The sequence below is a fragment of the Ovis aries genome, chromosome 4, assembly GCF_016772045.2.
Source record: "Ovis aries strain OAR_USU_Benz2616 breed Rambouillet chromosome 4, ARS-UI_Ramb_v3.0, whole genome shotgun sequence".
Classification (NCBI taxonomy): Eukaryota; Metazoa; Chordata; class Mammalia; order Artiodactyla; family Bovidae; genus Ovis; species Ovis aries.
Genome location: NC_056057.1, coordinates 113,537,022 through 113,543,051, shown reverse-complemented (window position 1 = coordinate 113,543,051; position 6,030 = coordinate 113,537,022). Strand labels below are relative to the sequence as shown.

Genomic DNA, 6,030 nt, shown 5'->3' with positions numbered 1-6,030 from the left:
GTAACATGGTGAATTACACTTATTGTATTTTATAAAATTACACACAAATTTTCATTCCAGATATTAACCTACCTTGGTCATTTTGATATATTTGTGGATTCAGTTAGACAATAATTAAATTTTTTTGCACAGCACCTATGTTTATGTGTGATATTGACATACATTTTTAAACTGTTCTTGTTGGGTTTTGGTATCAAGTTTGTGCTAGTTTCACAAAACTTTTAGAATATATACATTTTTTCTATGCTTAGAAAGATTTTTATGTAAAAATAAAGTTATTTCTCATTAGTATATGATAAAACTCACCAGTAAAACCCTTATCTGAATTTTGGGGAGGCGGAGTTTCAAATATTTTTAATAAAATAACTATTTAAGACTTAGAGGACTAGTCATCTTTTCTGTTTCTTCCTGTGTCAACTTTGGTAAGTTGTAGTGTTTTTAAAGTACTTGCTAAATTTCCACATAACGTAATCATAAAGTCCTTGTACTCTTAAAACATTGATGGGTGGGTTCAGATTCTAGATCGTAACTGAGTGACCTTGGCAAACAGGTTTAACTCTCTCAGTCTTAGTTTTGTCATATATAAAATGGACATGATAATAGAAATGAGCAAAATAATAGAGCCTAGTTTGTGGAGTTTTGTGAGAATAAATACATTTAGTATTTTTTAAGTGTATAGAATTGTGCCTTTCACATGGTAAGTTCTCTGTACAGGTTTGTTAGATTTAAAATTTTGTACATTAGCTTTCATAATGTTTTATGGTTATTATTTTGAAGTCTAAAGATTGTGCAGCTTTTCTTTCTAATTCCTGCTTTTGGTTAATTTTGTCTGCTGTCTTCTTTTTCTTTTCAGTTTCATCAAAAGTTAATTTTGCTCTTCAAAGGCAAACTTTTGGTTTTGGCAGTCATCTCTGCTGTGTGTTTGTTTTCCATTTCATTGATTTCTTTTCCTGTATTTCCTTTGTTTCTCATAGTATTCTTTCATCCAGTTTTTCCCCTAACTTTTTAGATGGATTCTTTATTTATATTTATTCTTCTTTTCTAGTATATTCCTCAAAGCTGTATTTCTCTAAATGCTGATTTAGTGTCTGTCAGTGGATAAACAGATAAAGAAAATGTGGGGTGTATATATACGCAGTGGATTATTATTCAGCCATTAGAAAGAAGGAAATCCTGCCGTCCGCAATAACATAGATGGAACTGGAGGGCATTGTGCTAAGTGAAATAAGCCAGGCAGGCAAAGGCAAATACTGTATGGTATCATATGTGGAATCTAAAATAAAAACTTGAGGACTCTTTTTCTTGAAGAAAGAAAACAATTCAACTTCATTTTTGAAAAACTTTTGGTGGTGTCACACAGCATAAGGGATCGTGTTTCCCGGACCAGGGATCAAACCTGTGCCCCCTGCATTGGAGCCAGAATCTTAACCACTAGACCACCAGGGAAGTTCCCAGCCATGAGTTCGTGCAGTGACTGTTTTCTTTCAGTTCTCCTGACTCAGGATCCCAGCCCAAAGACAGAGACACTTCTCCCAGTGTCTCTACTCCAGGTGGGGCCAGAATCCTGACGTTCACCTCTCTGGTCCTGAGAGGCTTCCGCAAGTTCCACGAGCATCCCAGTTGCCTCTTTTGGACTTAAAAACACACTCAGGGCCAAAGCAGCCTGTAGTTTGGAGCTTTAACTTCCTGTTTTCCCATCATTTTCAAATCTCCACCTCCCATTGTCTGTCTAAAGTTAGCTCTTTGATTCTTTTAATGAGCTGCTTTTAATAGTTTTCCAGCCTTTTAATTTGTCTTCATAGGAAAGAGTGCTTCAAATTACCTTGTGCGTTAAGGAAAGCTGTGCTGTGCTTAGTCGCTCAGTCATGTCTGCTCTTTGCCATTCCATGGACTGTAGCCCACCAGGCTCCTCTCTCCATGGGATTTCCCAGGCAAGACTACTGGAGTGGGTTGCCATTCCCTCTCCAGGGGATCTTCCTGACCCAGGAACTGAACCCAGGTCTCCTGCTTTGCAGGCTGATTCTTTACTGACTGAGCTATGAGGGAATCTTTTATACTATTTATTCTTTTGTTTTGTTTTACTAAGATTTTTTTTTTCCATTGCTAACATTTTTCTCATTTATTCATTGCCTCAACATATAAGTATTCATTGAACAGCTACTTTGTCTAGATACAATGAAAAACATAAAATGGAAAACAAAGAACACACCATCCCTGCCTTCTTGGAGCTTACAGTCAATCTATTAGAGGCGAAATGACATCACATAGTCATAGCAAGTGACGGGAAGAGACAGTGCTGAGAAACATAATGCACTTAACAATGAGCATAGCTCGGCTTCCGAAACTGAGTTAAGGGGGTTGTAGGAGAGGCACAGCATAAGAGAACTAGAGTTCCTCGTCAGTTCCATAAAGGAGCAAAAAGTTAAACTGGAAATTTCTTAACACTGTCATTATTTGCCAAAGACATGATTGTGAATATAGAAACAGAATCTGATATGCTATTAGAACTAATCAATTAATACCGAGTTTGCCAGGAGCATGGTGAGTAAACAAAAATCCATTCTATTTCTCTATGCTAGTAGTAAAAAAAGAAAACACAATTTTAACGTGGGTCCCTATACCATTTATATGTCTTAAATATTTCATCTGGACTTTTAGGTATATTGTTTTGGCCACCTGATGCAAAGAGCCAACTCTTTGGAAAAGACTCTGATGCTGGAAAAGATTGATGATGAGGGCAAGAGGAGAAAGGAGCAACAGAGGATGAGATGGTTGGATGGCATCCCTGACTCAGTGACATGAGTTTAAGCAAACTCCAGGAGATAGTGAAGGACAGGAAAGCCTGGCATGCTGCAGTCCTTGGGGTTGCAAAGAGTTGGACACCACTTGGCAACTGAACAGCTACTTCTAGGCATTCTCACTAAGGAAATACTGATTGAGAGTTAAAAAATAGAAAGTGTGGGGTCCTCTGGCAGTCCAGTGGTTAAGACTTTGCCTTCCAATGCAGGGGCGTGGGTTCCATCCTGATGGGAGAACTAAGATCCCACATGCCTCATGGTCAAAAAACAAAACATGAAACAAAAACAGTATTGCGACAAATTCAATAAAGACTTTAAAATTGGTCCTCATCAAAGGGAAAAGAAAGAAAGAAAGAAATGTGATAGGAGAAAAAGGAGGGTGAAGTGGTCAAATCTGTTGTGGGAGCAACACCTCAAGAAATTTCCAGGGAGAGGAAAGAGGTTTTGGTTTTACCATGGTTTTCCAATCACCATGGTTTTACAGTCGCCTCTGGAAACTAGGAAGACGTCTAAGCACCCTCCATACTTCTCAAGGGGTAGCAGCAAGAGCAAAGAGCTAGCCTTCTGCCTGGAGGCTACAGCGAGGTGGAGGAGATGAGAACGTGCGGTCTGCACACTTGCCATGAAGGGCAAGAGTCCCCTGGGGGAGGTGGGGGGGGGGGGTCAGCCCCCTGAAGAAGACCTCTTCTTCAGCCTCTTCAGAGAAATATGACCCCCTAATCTACCGTCTGTATGATGGTCAGGGGAGAATACTTGGAGCTGGTCCTAGTGTGAACCCTGAATTTTTGTAACAAGACATAGCACGTCAATTTAATGTTCAAATGTGGGAGGGAAGGGAAGGGGCTGAAATTACAGCCTCTGCTCCAGTAACTGAAAAATGTAATCAAGGCAGGGGGCACCTGGATTTGAACCAGGGACCTCTTGATCTGCAGTCAAATGCTCTACCCCTGAGCTATACCCCCTCTTACGACTAAGCTTGCATTGGCACCTTTCCACCCTTGGCACTGCAGCCAGGCTCTGTGCCTAGCCTTCACTTTGCTGTTTCCACATGTCCCAGGAGGTGGCAAGTCTTCTCCGCTGTAGTCTAGTTCCCCATCTTCCCCCTCCAGCCCTCCTCTTCCTCAAGCCATGATCATGGCGCCACCGTTTACACCTGGAAAGGTCATTTGAGTCTATACCAATGTTTCTACCTCAGCCAGCACATGCACATCAAGACAAGACTGGTTGGTTCCGGGTCTTTAGTGAACCTCAGACTCAGTGCCTCCGCTATACTCTGAGGACTCAAGAAGGGTGCTCATGGTTTCACTCATTCATTCATTCATTCATTCACTCAACAGACACTCATGAAGCGTGTTAGGTACCAGGCTCTATCATCCATGTTGAGGACACAGAGACGAATACATTGTTCCCGTTCTTCAGAGTCTTAATCCAAATAAAAGACGAGCGTATGAACTGAAGTATTTGCAAAGAGTGGCGGAAGCCCAAGCAGAGAGCTGTAGGAGCCGGAAGTGAGAGCTGAGAAGTTAGGAGGGACTTCCGGAGGCAATGGGTGAGGAATTTGCTGGAAGAAGCAGCAGGAGAGGCTTTCCAGACAAAGGAGGAGTGAAAACACAGACACATAACTGGGTCAGGTGTGTCTGGAGCTCAGACAGGCTCGAGGCTGACATCACATGGAGACTATGCTCTTCAGCCCAGGAGACGCTTCGGAGGTCAAGGAGAGTGACTGCTAATGAGAGGGACTCAGCCATCACGACTGTCAGTGGAGGAAGGCTTGTGACACACACACAACCAGTCATAACCCCAGTTAATTAAAACCCTAGATGTCTAATTCTAGAGCCGAGTAGGTACACAGGTTTACCCAGGTAATGTGAAGAACCCCTCTCGTATGTACTAGAACACCATTAAGGTGTACCCCAGGAAACCAGGTGGCATAGTGATAAAGAATCCACCTGCCAGTTCAGGAGACATAAGAGACGTGGGTTCAATCCCTGGGTCGGGAAGATCCCCTGGAAAAGGAAATGGCAACTCACTCCAGTATCCTTGCATGAGAGATTCCATGGACAGAAGAGCCTGGTGGGCTAACAGTCCGTGGAGTGACAACGAGTTGACACAACTGAACATGTGCGTTATGGAGTGCCCCAGGGCTCCCTAATTGACTTTGTATTTATTTATATTTACTACTCATCACAGCAAAAAGTGTTAGCAAGGGGGCACCTGGATTTGAACCAGGGACCTCTTGATCTGCAGTCAAATGCTCTACCACTGAGCTATACCCCCAGACCTGTGTCCAGTGTTAATTACACCTCTTGATCTGGGCACCTGACTTTCTTATAGCCCTGCTCCCAGGAGCAGACAGCTTGCCCCATGACAGCCTGGCTCTCCCTGCCGTCGCTCACTCACTCATCCACCCCTAAACACCTACTCGCCAGCTTCTGTGTGCCAGACACAGCCCTCTCCTCCCATTTCTCTGAATCTGTCTACCACCCCAGTGCCATCTGCCCTGCGATGGGCAGTCAGTGCTTTCTCCACCTAACAGAACTGTGGTCCCCTTATCCTCTCCTGCACTAGCATGCTGAGGAGCAGAGGGGGCCCCGCCCAGGCAGGGGAGCAGGGACAAGAACCTGGCCAGGACTCCACCCCAGAGGACAGCTGACCCCCTCCTTCTCCCTTTACCATGCACTTCATTCTCTCAGCCCCCTTCATCTGCTCAACCTGCAAATATGGTGGAGAAATAAGGTGAGCCAGCTCTGGATTCCCTCTCCAGGAGGAAATTGATTTGTGCAGGGGGTGGAACACTATGAGAACTTGCTGGTAAATTCCCAGCTCATGGAAGATGGTGGGCAACAAGCTTCATAGAGGAGGGCAGGCGGCTCTGCATGAGCAGTGGGAACGGGGAAGCAGCTGGGGAGGAGAGTCCTATCATCCAAAAGGCTGGGTGTTGGTGTGGCAGCGAGCTGGACTCCCTGTCCCTGCCACTGACGGAGAAGCCCAAGCAGGCTTTGAGTCCCCCATCAACTCTTCCCAGGGCCCGGTCCTCTCCCCATGGAAGCATCTCCAGGAGAGTCTGTGAGGTTCATGGGCTTTGGTGGTGGTAGTGGTTTAGTCTCTAAGTCATGTCCGACTCTTGTGACCCCATAGACTGTAGCCCACCAGGCTCCTCCGTCCATGGGATTCTCCAGGCAAGAACACTGGAGTGGGTTGCCATGCCCTCCTCCAGGGGGATCTTCCCGAC

General features: G+C 44.5%; 2 non-coding genes across 2 annotated transcripts; both read right to left on the bottom strand.

Annotated features, from left to right (window-relative positions):
- Window positions 1-3,688: 3,688 nt before the first annotated feature.
- Window positions 3,689-3,760, bottom strand: TRNAC-GCA (transfer RNA cysteine (anticodon GCA)). Its single transcript has one exon. It is a non-coding gene; the product is annotated as a tRNA-Cys (tRNA).
- Window positions 3,761-5,003: 1,243 nt separating this feature from the next.
- Window positions 5,004-5,075, bottom strand: TRNAC-GCA (transfer RNA cysteine (anticodon GCA)). The gene has a single exon. It is a non-coding gene; the product is annotated as a tRNA-Cys (tRNA).
- Window positions 5,076-6,030: the final 955 nt, after the last annotated feature.